This window comes from Ixodes scapularis, unplaced genomic scaffold (assembly GCF_016920785.2).
Source record: "Ixodes scapularis isolate PalLabHiFi unplaced genomic scaffold, ASM1692078v2 PGA_scaffold1__304_contigs__length_218370807, whole genome shotgun sequence".
Lineage (NCBI taxonomy): Eukaryota > Metazoa > Arthropoda > Arachnida > Ixodida > Ixodidae > Ixodes > Ixodes scapularis.
Window position 1 is genome coordinate 92253874 of NW_024609846.1, and position 14103 is coordinate 92267976.

The window sequence follows — 14103 nt, forward strand, 5'->3', positions numbered from 1 at the left end:
GTTCGTTCGGATACCACTATTTCGTCAAATCTATGAATACGAAAAGTAATCTATGCACGAGAAAACGATTTTGGGACGTGAGCCCATAAAACCGCGGACGTTAGAGATATGACACGCAACCGACCGACAACCTTGATCAGAAGGCCGCGGAAGCGCCGAACACGACACTTCGCACTTCGCCGACTTCGCTTCGCCCATAGAGGCTTCGCCGAGCTTTCATGAACGATCGCTCTCGACTCGGTTTGTTTGCCCGCTTTCTTTAACCTGTCGATCCTGCCCGGGCTCTACAATGTCTTATGTTTTAGTAGAATTTCTACTCGACAAGACCCAGCCTGTTGTGAGTTCCGACGATGTAAGGGACTTAAGCGGTGTAGTTGAAGACGACAAGGTGTACCAGGTCTACTGGGCCGGTGATGCGCGAACAAAAGGATCGTTCTACGACGCGAAAGTACTCTACATGGCAGGTGAGTAGAACTGAAGTACGGCGAGTGATGTACGAGTGCTTTGCATAACATGCTGACGGCTTAACTGCATTTGCAGCCAACGCATTTTGTATAAAACGAATAGTCAAAGCGAGTTTCTCTAACGGTAAATAGCGGCCTCCATCGAGTTCTTCCTGGCTCGGTTCTCCTGGGATTATTTGGCGACCGTCGGCAAAAGAAAACTCTACTGGGACACAATTTCTGTGACCTTTCCATCGCCTTTGTATAGGCCGCCGCCAGTACCCGGCGGCACAGCAGGACTTTTCAAGCTCGTGCGCCGTCTCCCTGTCTCTGCGGCCAGCAAGGACTTTTTTGTGCGCATGCATCTGGAGGTGCTTCCAGTCAAAACATGGCTGCACCGGAGGGGGATTTTTGTGCCCTGGTCGCTCAACTGTGACCTCTGCGGTGCCACCGAGACCATCCAACACGTCCTCGTCGAGTGCTCGAACGCCTACCTGTTCTGGGACGAGATGAGGACGATTTTCAACCTAAGAACGGCTTTCGACGTAGAGTGGGTTAACCTCAAGTATCTGGCTCTAGGCGGCAGGGAGACGGCAGAGGTGACCTATGTGTTGGTGCTACTAGGACTGCACGCCATCTGGCAATCGCGCACTGCGATGGTGCAATGCCACATAGACGCACGCCCAACCTGGGACTACTTCGTGGCCAAGCTGGACTGGGTGATATCACTGATTGACAGGGGGACAAGCACAGCTACCGACGAGTGGCGGTGCGTGGAAAGACAGCTGGAGGCCGGGGGTATCCGCCGTAGGCACCGGCCTCAGCGTGGTGGGGTTTGGCGGCTACCTCGCGAGAGCCAGTGCGGGGAAGCTGAGTGAGGGGCGCGCTGCGCAGGGGCGCCCTGTTGTGTTGTAAATACGTCATGCCCATGCCCATATAACGTATCTTTCCTCTGTTTTGCTCGGGCCAGTGACTGTCAAGTTCGTTCTGCTTTGTAAGTCTATCTGTTCAACTGTTGTGCAAACCACCTGCGAGTGGAAATCATCTGTAAATAATATGTAAATAAATGTGTTTTTAAGGAAAAAAAAAAAGGTGGGGCGTAGCATAGCGGTTAGGGTGTCCGATTTGTATGCATGTGGTCGCGGGTTCGATGCGCGGTGGTGCTGCATTTTTGTTTTTCTCGAACTTTTTGTTTTATCGAGGCATTTGGCGATATTTATGAGTGCGTATAGCTTTACTCTTATATGAATGCTGCCCTTGTTGATGAAATTCCCTTGGCAGTGGCAGTCAGACGTCATCTGATGGACCATCAGATGACGTCTGATGGTCCATCACGTTCCACCAAGGCTGCTGACCGGCAGTCAGTGTCCCAAATTACGTAGCTTGATGGAATTTTCAATAGGGGATGCGGATGCCGGTGAGGTCATCAGTGACGTCACTGAGGCACTCTCCTGAAATGTTTGCATTCATACGCTCACTTGTTGGCATCGTTTTTAGAGTTTGTGAAACGCAGAAGCTTGGCGAGTGGTTCCCCGACGACAGAAATCACTAGGTTTGAATAAGTTGTATTTTGGCCGCACGATCTATGCCTACCTCGCTTTGTTTCCTTTCTGAGTCGCTCTGCCGGCAATTACAGGAGCGATTTTGATCTCGCGCCGACAGGCCGGGTTCTAAGCGCCGGCTTGTCTGCACTGCAAATAGAGACCGGTACGTAAAAAAACAGGATCTAGTACTAGATTTAGATTTTTTTTATATTGATGACTACTCTAGCAAACGCTGTCAATCACGATGCGAAGGTACGCGAGCGAGCTCGAAAACTCGCACTGCATTCGCGCATAAAAAGACATACGCCAAAGTTCATCAACATGGCGTCCGGCGAGATTTCGAACCGGAAGTACGTCACGTGAAACCGCTCAATACGGAGGTCAAATGGGTCCACGGGTCCACGTCGTGGCCGAGGACCCGCAGATTTTCGACGTGTGGCACACCAGGAGAATTTCGTCGTCTGTGCCACCTTACTTGGTGTCAGTCGAAATCTGCGGCCTACCTATCACCATGGAGCTGGACACAGGGGCCAGCGTGTCGGTCATGCCTGGGAAGCTGTTCAAGCGGACCTTCCCCGGCGTGTCCATCGAGGCGTCTGGCGTCATGCTGCGCAGCTACTCCGGGCAGCTTTCCCAGGTCCAGGGTCGGGCCCAGGTCAGCGTTCGCCTTGGCGACAGAGAGGCAATCCTTCCCCTTTACTTAACCAAGGGGTCGTCGCCGACGCTGCTGGGCCGGAACTGGATTCACTCGCTGGGTGTTCGGCTGCCGGAGTACCCAGAAGCTGCGCTGCACTTGGTGAAGGACGTCCCGAGCCTCCTGACCGACTTCCAGTCCCTGTTCCAGCCGGGGGTGGGCACCTTCGCCGGCACGACGGTCGGCATCCACGTACCCGAGGGAACCCGGCCTCGATTCTTCAAGCCGCGTCCGCTGCCGTTCGCCCTGAAGGCCGGGGTCACCCAGGAGCTGCAACGGCTGCAGCGAAAGGGTATCCTGGTGCCCGTCAAGACCTCCGAGTGGACTGCACCGATTGTTCCAGTCCTCAAGCGAGACGGCCGCGTCAGGATCTGCGGGGACTTCAAGGTCACCATCAACCCCGTCGCTACCGTCGAGAAGTACCCGCTGCCTCGGGTAGAAGATCTCTGGTCGGCTCTGTCCGGGGGACAGAAGTTCACCAAGCTCGACCTTCGAGATGCCTACCAGCAGCTGGTGCTCCAGGATGCCGCCCGGAAGTATGTCACCATTTCAACAACCATGGGACTCTTCCAGTACACGCACCTACCGTTCGGCGTGGCCTCAGCCCCAGCCATCTTCCAGAGAGAGATGGACAACCTCTTCAGGGGCATGAGGCACGTGGCGGTGTACTTGGACGACATCCTGGTTACCGGTACCGACGACGGGGACCACCTGCAGAACCTGCGCAAAGTCCTGACACGACTACAGGACACCGGTCTCAAGCTGAGGCTGGACAAGTGCGTGTTCCTGACCCCCAGCGTGGAGTACCTGGGACACATCATCTCCCAGGCTGGCCTGGCCCCGGCACCCCACAAGATTGAGGCCGTGCTCAAGACACCGAAGCCCAAGAGCAAGAAGGAGCTTCAGAGCTACCTCGGCCTCATCAACTTCTACAGGAGGTTCCTGCCCAACCTCTCGACGCATCTGGAGCCGCTGCATCTCCTGCTTCGTGATGGGCAGCAGTGGGCCTGGAAGAAGGAGCAGGACTTGGCCTTCCAGCGCAGCAAGGAGCTCGTCGTTAAGGCTCCAGTGCTGGTGCACTTCGATCCGGCCAAGCCTGTGGTCCTCACCGTGGATGCGTCGCCGTACGGGGTAGGAGCCGTCCTGTCGCACCGGGGTCAGGATGGTCAGGAACGCCCTGTGGCGTTTGCTTCTCGTCGTCTCCATGCGGCAGAGCAACGCTACAGCCAGCTCGACAAGGAAGGCTTGGCCCTCATCTTCGGGGTCCAGCGCTTCCATCAGTACCTGTGGGGCCGGCAGTTCGAGGCGGTCATGGACCACAAGCCGCTGCTGGGGCTGCTGGGACCTGACAAGGCAGTCCCAGTGCAAGCATCGCCTCGTGTGGTACGCTGGGCCTTGACGCTGGCAGCCTACAGGTACAAGCTGGTCTACCGCCCTGGGAAGGACCTGGGACCTGCCGATGCCCTGAGCCGCCTGCCCCTGCGGGAGGTGCCTGCTGCCGTTCCAGAGCCAGCTGACGTTTTCCTGCTGGAGCGGGCCTACCCGGGGGTGCTTACCAGGACTGCGGTGGCGCAGGCGACCAGCCGGGACCCGGTCCTGTCTCAGGTGGTCAAGGCGGTTGCCCGAGGGGAGGAGCTGCGTCACCAGGCCTACAACCACAAGGCCGCCGAGCTGAGCTTGGAGCAGGGCTGCCTCCTGTGGGGTTCCAGGGTGGTGATTCCACAAAGTCTGCGGGCCAAGGTGCTGCAGTTGCTGCATGCGGGACATCCTGGCGTGGAAAAGACCAAGATGGTGGCACGGTCGCACGTTTGGTGGCCTGGCTTGGACCAGGACATTGTGCACCAGGTGCAAGGCTGCCAGGCCTGCCAGGAGAACCAGCGAGCCTCGCGCCACGTGGAGATCACTCCCTGGCCGTTTCCACAGAGGCCCTGGTCCCGCCTGCACGTGGACTATGCGGGACCCTTCAAGGGCCACTACTTCCTGGTGGTAGTGGACGCCTTCTCCAAGTGGGTGGAGGCACTGCCGGTCACCCGTCCCTCGGCAAGCGCGACCATTGCGGCGCTGCGGCAAGTCTTCGCGGCGCAGGGATTGCCGGACATTATTGTGTCCGACAATGGTCCCGCTTTCGCTAGCGCCGAGTACCTGAACTGGCTGTAGAGGAATGGGATCCGCCGGATGCTGGTTCCGCCGTACCACCCCGCTTCCAATGGTGCAGCAGAGCGGGTGGTACAGACACTCAAGGACAAGCTCAAGAAGAGCCAGCCCGGGGATTTCCGAACGCAGGTGGCCCGGGTACTGTTCCAGTACCGGACCACCTCCCCTTGAGGTCACTGGCCGTGCCCCCTGCGAGCTTCTGCTGGGCCGGATGGTCAAGACCCTCCTGGACGTCTTGCATCCAGACCTCCGGTCCGCGGCGCTCCTGGAGCAGCTGAAGCAGAAGCTAGCTGCTGACCGAGGGTGCCGTCCCGGGCCTTTGCCGGTGCCGGGAGCGTCGGTGTACGCCAGGAACTTCCGTCCTGGCCCACCATGGTCTGCCGGGCGTGTGGTTTCACCAGCGAGTGCCTCGTCGCTGCTCGTCCGCATGCCCGACGGGACCACCTGGCACCGCCACGCCGACCATGTCAGGCCTCGCCTCGGGACCTGGCTTCCACCCTCGGCCGTCGCTTCAAAGGACCAGCCTGCAGGGGGCCCAACACCACCAGTCGTGGCCAGTGGAGCGCCACCCAGCCCGGAGGCGACAAGCGTCGCCACTCCTGAGGCACCAGTTGTACCGGTGCCAATCCCCAATCCGGTCCCTGCAGCTCCACCGGGTGGAGCGCGACCGGTACAGGCAGCGCCCGGCGTTGCCCCACCTGGCCCATCAACTCCAGTGCCCAGGCGGAGTACGCGGCAGCGAAGGCCACCTGACCGCTACTCGCCTGGGTGATCTTCGTCGTCGACCAGCCAGGACTTGGTACGAGCAGACGCCGAGTTGGTGTCGGCCGTGTGTGTTCTTTTCATATATTTTGTTTTAGGAAAAACAAACTGAGGGGGAGGGTTGTGAAAGTGATGTAGCGCCCTCTCCCGTCCACCCGCCGATGGCCGCCAGCCTCGGTGGGCAAAATTGGTCATCGCGACAATAAACGCCGTTGAGCGCACGCTGCTCCGGCCAGTCATCGTCCACCTTCACAACCGGGCTGCGTGTCGTCTCTCCTCGGCGGGTGCTTCGGCCCCTTAGTCCACGTTCCAGAAAGATCGTGACAGAAACCGGTTTGGATGACGCGCGCACGTGGCGCTGCGTCCAGCAGGCGCGCTATTCTCCCCGTAGGCGGCCCGGGCGAAAATGGCGGAAGCACGTTTTTCCATGTGACAGAACCGAGCCGTCCGAGGGTCTTCCTTTGTTGTTTGTGCGGATCTGTGGATTACGTCGCGGTGCACAGCGAAACACCAACGGTGTGTCATGCGTCAGTGTGTTGGATGCATCTGAGCATGCCGGCGAAGAAAGGTAGGACCTGCTTCGTGCCGTTGTGCAAAGGCGGCTACAAATCGGCTGCAGAAAAAGTATCGTTGTTTCGGGCTCCAGTCGACCCCCTTTGTCGGCAAGAATGGGCGAGGAACATCAAGCGAGAAGACAAAGTTCTCGACAAAACCTGTGTCGTGTGTTCCCGTCACTTTGATGAACGCTACATAGAAAAAACTTTCAAGCACGTCATCAATAGCGAGCTCGTCGAGCTGGACTGCGAACGGCCAGTGCTCACGGACGACGCCGTCCCTACGATATTCCCCGACGCCCCCTCGTCATACTTGGGTAGTAATTCAATTACAGTAATTGAATTACTGTAATTTAATTACTTTTCCTGGTAATTTGTAATTGCAATAATTACTTTTGGCTAAAAGGAATTGTAATTGTAATTTAATTACTTTCTAGCGTCAGTAATTGCTAAATTTCAGGCACAATTACAATTACTTTTGCCAGATTTTGCGGAGGCGGCGTTTTTCCCCCCTGGCCACGGAACGACAGCACAGCCAAAGCGACAGGGGAGAGAGTGTCTCCCAACCTGCTCAAAAAAGGAAAAAGAGGGATGGGAAAGAGAGGCCGGGATAGAACGGAATGAAGGATTTTGTAGACTGTAAAACGATTTAATAAAGAATTTGGGAAATAATTTGATAAATGAGGGCTACATTTGCGTCCGTTTTCGTTCCTGTCGTAGTTGAATCTGACTCTTCGTCTCGTTCGCTTCCTGTTTCTCCTGTTTCTAGGGGTCTTTCTTATTTCTCATTCCCACACGGGGGCATCGAGGGTCGAAGTCGAGCTGGTTGGCTCCGATCACATCATCGCGTCGAGGCGGGGAGGTTCGAGGTTCTCCTTACGCGTCTTCGCCGCTAGCATATTCGCTTACATATTTCAGTCAAGGGTGGGGTCTTTTTTGTTTATGAAATTATTCTCTTTTCTTTATGAGTTTTTCACGCCCTTCTCCTCTATCTCGTATGTTGGTACCACTAACAGTAAGTCGTGCTACTTTTTAAGATCGAGGCGAAGAAGCAAAGAAGTAGCAGGTCTCATTAACACGACTCACCCTGCAGGCCTTACTTGCAACTGTTGTTGCTACACTGCTCTTGCTTCTCCCAATCCTCGTCTACCTTTTTGTATAAATCTTCATTATTTAGTGTTCGCTCTACCTAACCCTTTCAACCGTTTGTCAGCCTGATTGGATGGGATTCCAAAACTTACAAACCGCGGCCTTAGACTGTAGGGTGCTTGTTTTTACATTTGTTGTTCGTTGAAGGCTTCTTTTTTATATATAGAGGGCTTGGCTTGGCACTTTGCTTTTACACCTCTATCGTGACCCTCCACGCGTTGTCCTCTCGTCCTGGCCTGTGGAACCGTCCCGAGGCGCGCACTGCTGCTTTGCATTGAGAACCTGCGACAGTCTTATCTACAATGGAAAAGGAAAGGCTGCCGGGGCATTGTTACAAAAATTCTTTAAACATATTAGCAGCAATGTAAAAAATATAATCGTGAGGTGCAAACTCTCCGCACCGTCTCTGAAAGCAAATTCAAAAAACTGAAAGGCGACCTCCAATTTGCGGAAGGAAACATTTGTAGGTAGGCAACTTTTTTGTCACTTTCAATAATACTTAGTTATAAAAAAAAAATAATAATGGCTCGTCTATATCTTCCATCTGAAACACGCTCAAGTAACTCATGAAATCGAGGCGTCTAAGAGGCCGCAGTTTTGGAATAATTCGTGGATTCTAATTTTCGCGACGCGGTGGGGTCGCAATATAGATTCTAATGTGTTTACAAAAAACCGGAATTGCTCGCGGGACTTATTTTTCGCGAATTGTAGGCGATTCGCGAAATTCGCGAAAATAAAGTCGTTTACAGTGTGTCATAATTTTTCGAGGTTGTTCTTGCCATGCTAAATTCAAATCGGTCTTTTTTTATGAGACACATAACATCGATACAATCATTGCTATCCTAATGATTGACTACATGACGATCCTAAATTTATTATCTACCTCAGGAGCTTTTTGGGTGTTACCATGCACTGAATTAACCCAGAATCCCTGGCAATAGAGTTGCTGCTATTGCAACACTAGTTTTGTTGAAGGGACCACAGTACGCGTGCTACGGTTACCCACATCCGGCATGTTACAAGTCCACAGATAGGGAGAGGCAGCGAATCATCGTGGCTGAAATGTTTTCGTAAGTTGTCGTATATTTAAATGTTTGACGTCATTTACAAGTATCTCTTATTAGCCATTTTTACGTGAGTTTTATGATACCAGTACTGTCGCATATTTGCTTCCTTGTATTATTTTAAGTTTATTTTTTGTTGGTTTGACTTGGATGCCATTTGCATAAGCTCTGAGATTCAACTCGCACCTGTGGATTTTGTCGCCATTTATTTTTCTATTTTTTGAGAATATAAGAACGCAGGAGTTCATTACTCCAAACTATTAAGTTCTATAATCCATTTAACAAATTTCATAAAAGGAAAGTAGAATGCATACATTTATACAGCGGCCATATAACTCGTTTACAGTTATATGGCCCAAGATGGGTAAATCTCAGAAATAAGTAATTGTAAAGTAATTGCATTACTTTTAAAAAGTAATTTGTAATTGCAATGAACTACTTTTGCGTAGTAGTAATTGTAATTGTAGTTAAACTACTTTGGAAGCTAAGTAATTGTAATTGTAATTAAATTACATTTTGAAAGTAATTTACCCATGTATGCCCCTCGTATCTGATAAGTCCTGTCCCCAAAAAGAGGAAAGAAAGGAACCTCGCTGACCGTGGTACCCCACCAGTGAAACGCAGGGCTGCAAGCGGATCCACGCATGACAGTGATCCTGGAAATGCCTGTACAGAACCAGCGCCGGAGACGCACCCGTTCAGCGACATTCTGCCGCCCTCGATGTATTGCAGCAGAATAGTTTTATCGAACGATCCAACGGCATTGTGCTTTGGATGGCACGCCAGGATGGAATCAGACGACGTGCGTGTCATAAAGCACGTTACGTTCTCGGCATGTGCCGAAGCCACCGCTGCACAGGGGAGCGCATACCTTTGCGGCCTATATTGCCGAGGCATCAAAGTCGAAAAAAATTGTGTAAGTAGACGAGATGACGCCCTTGGGGCATTGTAAAAGGCCGAGCGATTGCTTCTTTGCCCAGGCTGTGAAATTGAGCCAGTGGCAGCTGGTCAGTGTGTCCAGTTTGGTTCCATGCACTTCGCAAAAAACTGCTGTGTGACAACACCTGACGGGAGAGCTTGTTTACGATGCAAATACACAAAAAAGCTCATCCAAAACCAGACGTGCAGGCTCAAGAAGAAATGTCGAACGACATTTCAGCAACGGATTGCCAGGAAGTCCCTTCAGCTGTTCCGGACGAAAAAAAAAGGCTAGAAAAAGCCCAAGAAAGTGTTGCAAAGTTTCGGGTGTCACAGAAACAATTTCCAACTCAGTTTTGGAGGAGAAAATCAGGAGCCTCCCACCAAAGCAGCGTCTTGCTGTAAGAACCTGTTTTGAGGCGGCATCCAGAAAATCAAGCCGAGGCATGGCGTATGACATGCAGTGGGTCCTGGTGTGCATTTTGATGCGCATGAGAAGCCCCCAACTCTACGAGTATGTTAGAAGACACAAGATTCTTGCCTTGCCGAGCAAATCATGCCTGGACGAACACATGCAGGGATTTAGAAGCACGTTTGGTTTCAACACTAGTGTGTTTTCAGCTTTGGAAAAGAAAACACGAGACATGGACGAGTTCGGCTGCCATGGTGGTCTTGTGTATGACGAGATTAAGCTCTCCGAGAACATCAATGTGACGGCATCTGGCGAACTGAGTGGCTTCGCTGACATTGGTCCTTTCATGGAGGATAGCAACGAGACAGCACTGAGTGACCACGATCTCGTCGTAGTATTTCAACCCTTTAAAGGCAAGTTAATTCAAATAAGTATGTCGTGACGGCGATACGATTGTACGCCTTTTTTGGTTGTTGTACATCCTAGAGCCTAGTCTACCTAGTGAAGCTTGTGATGTCATTTACAACATATTTACTTCAGTGGTGCCTAAGCCATGATTTACATTTTAATTTCTCACAGTGAAACATCTTATTTTTGCAGGAAAGTGGACACAAATCCTCGGAGTCCTTGCTTCCAGAGGCAATGTAAAGGCGCCTGTCCTCTCAAAGATTCTCCTGGAGGCTACGATACTGGCTGAAAATTCCGGCCTCTTCGTCGATTTCTGGACAAGTGATGGTGCTTCCTGGAATCGCTGTCTCTAGAAGCTGCTCGGCATTAAAGGTGGATAATTTCCGTCCCAAAATCACAGTGAAAGGCTTTTCTTGCTTATCTCCTGTTATTCACAGATATTCCTTACTTGTGCAGCTTCGTCTAAGGAAATCACCTGCAAGGTTCCCCATCCTGTCGACACAGCAAGGAGCCTACACTTCATCTCTGATTTTCCTTATCTGATCAAATGCGTGCAGAATACTTTTGTCGCAAAAGGCGTACAGATTTCATGTGGTCATGCTCATGTTGATGTCATCAAAGAGGCATGGAAAAGGAACAAGGAAGCATTGACGCTCACATGTACAACCGAACGCGTTTGAAAAAATGCGTGTCAATTTGGCTTTTCAGATGTTCAGGGAAGAGGTGTTGAAAGGGCTTTTCTTTTATAAAGGTGACTTGGAAAGAAGGTTCAGAACAACGGAGCCAACAGAGCAGTTTGTGAAGCTGATGGAGATGTTGATTTTTGTGATGTCATCCAGGGTCCCGTCTAAGGACCTTCGAGCCCAGTCAGGAAGTGCCCAGTTTTTGAAAAAGTTCATTGCTTTCTTAAGTGAATGGGAAGAGTATGCTGCCCAGGACGGTGGTGGATTCCTCAGCGCAGGGACTGCCCTTGGACTCCGTGTGACTCTGCAGAGCACACTGTCACTTCTGGACTATCTGATTAGCTCCGTGCTCTACACGTACTTGTTGACTGCAAACCTTAGTCAAGATAAACTAGAAAACATCTTTGGAATTGTGCGACAATCCTTTGGATGGAATGACCACCCCTCTCCTGAGCAGTTTTTGGTCATTATTAACAACCTAACTTTCTACAGCCTTGCAAGACCACCAAAGAATGGAAACTCGCCAGCTGAGCTTGTAACTGCACTTTTGCAGCCATCTTATGCTGGAAAAGAAAAGGCTGGTCGTGTAACTGCACTCGTTGATGAATTGTTGGACGAGGGAAGTCTGGCTCATGCCGCAGTTGTGCTAAAAGAGCACAGTGCTAAAAGAGCACGCCTCATTGACGAGAGAATTCGATCATGGGGGTTTGCTGTACCCTTCGAAACCACTTGAGGCACTGAAAACCAGACTGGAAAACGCCTTCAGTGTTTTCTTTACCAGAAACAAGCTCCATGCTAAGAGCATGATCTGTTTCCTGCGCTTCCTTCAGGGGCATGCACTGCAGGAGGTTGGCTCCAGTGAGCATGGGCGCTTTGTCACAGCAAATGTCATCAAATTCTATGCTCTGACCAGGATGCATTTTTTTTTTTTTTTTTTGCTAAGGCTATTAACAAGGATCGAGATTCCCAAAGGGAGAAGCAAAAATTGCTCAAAATGAGGTGATGCCGGTGAGGACCGGACTGCGGTACTGGAGAGGCAGAGCACACCAAATAAATTCTTCGCGAACAAAGACCAGGAATAGACATTTAGCTTTGTAATGTTTTTGTGGACGATTCGCAAGTTTGTATGCTCTTTTCCTTTGCTTGCGCGAATATACCTTTATTTCGTTTCCAAAGCAATGAGGAGATGAAGGGGTTGTTTGTTACACGCGCTGCGCTTGCTGGCGTCTGCAACGGTCGATTAGTAAAATAAAAATAAATGCCATTTTGCACACGTTCTCGTCATCATCTCATTTTAGCAATTTACTTCCAACCTTTCCTACATACAAGGCGTGCGCGTGCAGCAGATGCAACTACACTCGAGCGCTTCTCTTTTGGCCGTACCGCTCCGCGCGGTCTGTCTCAAGCGCGCTGCGGAGAACGCCCGCCGAAACAGAGAGGTTTTGCAAGACTCGTAGAGAAGTGCTCTTTATATATATATATATATATGCGTGCGTGAAGATTAAACGATAGCGAGCGCTACAGCAGCCACACATTTACATCCGGAGACGCGTCTCCCGTTGAAAATCGCGCGCCTACCGCCAAGCTGCAGCGCGCCTGCAAGGCAGCAGCGCCACCTGCCCGCGTCATCGCAACATATTAGCGCTCCTCGGCCGCGTTGACGACACTAGGAAACCCTTTCTAGCCTCTGTAGTACGGCTACACAAATCCCGACAAGCTAAATAATCATCGACCCCTACAAAAGCACGTAAAAGTCTTTAACATATCTCTCGTGTTCACAATAGCCGATTCCCGGTACAACCCCGAGAGGTCGGCAACACGGAATGGGACGTGCCGTCAACGGCATAATGCGCGTACATAAATCAGTACACGTTCTGAACGAAGCTGTCAAGAGCAGCTGATATAATACAAATCACCTTTGCAGACGAAGAAGGTATGCGGAGCTCTACATAAACAGGTGTAAGGTTACAACGTTCACGTTCGCGTCTCCACTTGGGGCCCATCGACCCCGAAGATGCTCGAACCCCCGAAGAAGGCAAAAACATGCAAAATAACACAACAAGCCCCCTTTAACCAAAATGAAAACATATGAAAACAAGACTTGCGAGCCTCTGCTCACGAAAGGCCCATTGTTTTCATTACACAGTGCAACTCCTCCTGTAATGCAGATCTATAAAACTAAGCATCTAAAACAGACACGCACGAGTGAAATACTCCGAATACAATAAACTTCTTTTTTCTTTCACATCCCTTACGTTCAGGTTCATAAAAAATAAAAAAAACTCTGCGACTACATGTTCAGTGGGGAAGCAGATCGCAAGCCTTGGCGGGGCACTACATTCTGATCCTAGTGCTCTAACATACGCGACAAGGCGTCCGCATTCGAATGCAACCGACTCTGTTTGTACCCTATCTTAATCTGGTAGGCCTGCAGCAACAGGCTCCACCTTTGTAGACGGTTATTGTTCTGCCTGCTGTTGTTTAGCCATCGGAGCGCGTTGTGGTCCGACTGGACTATTTTGTCCATAAACATACAAATGGAAATGTTTCATGGCCCACACAATTGCCAGGCACTCCTTCTCAATTGTTGCGTACATCGTCTCACGAAGAAGTAGCTTACGGCTGGCGTACGCAACGCGGTGCTCGACGCCCTCGCTAGTTTGAGCTAGGATGGCCCCGATCGCCCTGTTGCTAGCGTCTACTTGGAGTATATAGGGTCGACTCGGGTCTGGGCTCCGCAGCACTGGACTGCTGCATATTCTCTCCTTCAGTGCGCGAAATGCGCTCTCGCATGACGGCGTCCACACTACTTGCTTAGGTTCAGCCGTGCGTGTGAGGTCTAACAGGGGGTAGAAGCTGAGCTAGTTGGTGGTACATATTACAACGGTTGAACCAGCTGAACTATGAAATTAGGGAGAAAGGAGTAAAGACAAGTGGTCGCTGGACTACCAACTGGTAGTCCAGCGATCACTTGTCTTTACTCCTTTCTCCCTAATTTCATAGTTCAGCTGGTTTAACCGTTGTAATGTGTGAGGTCTGTAAGCGGCGCTGCCAGCTCCGCGAGTTTTTCAATGAAATTCCGGTAGAAGTTAACTAGTCCCAAGAAGGAACGGACCTCCGTCTTTGTGTAGAGCCTCTCGATCGCCTGGATGGTCTCGATCTTTTCAGGGTCAGGTTGTGCTTGCCCGTTCCCAATCACGTGCCCCACGTAGTGCACTTCACCCTTCCCAAACTGGCACTTATTTATTTTTAGAGTTAGGCCTTCCTGACGCAACTTCTCCGGGATGGTGCGCAAATGAGGCAGGTGCTCCTCCCACG

The 14103-nt window shown here is 51.3% G+C and overlaps 1 pseudogene; it reads left to right on the top strand.

Annotated features, from left to right (window-relative positions):
- The first annotated feature begins 952 nt into the window (after positions 1 to 952).
- Positions 953 to 11797, top strand: LOC121047628 (annotated as a pseudogene).
- The last annotated feature ends 2306 nt before the right edge of the window (positions 11798 to 14103 follow it).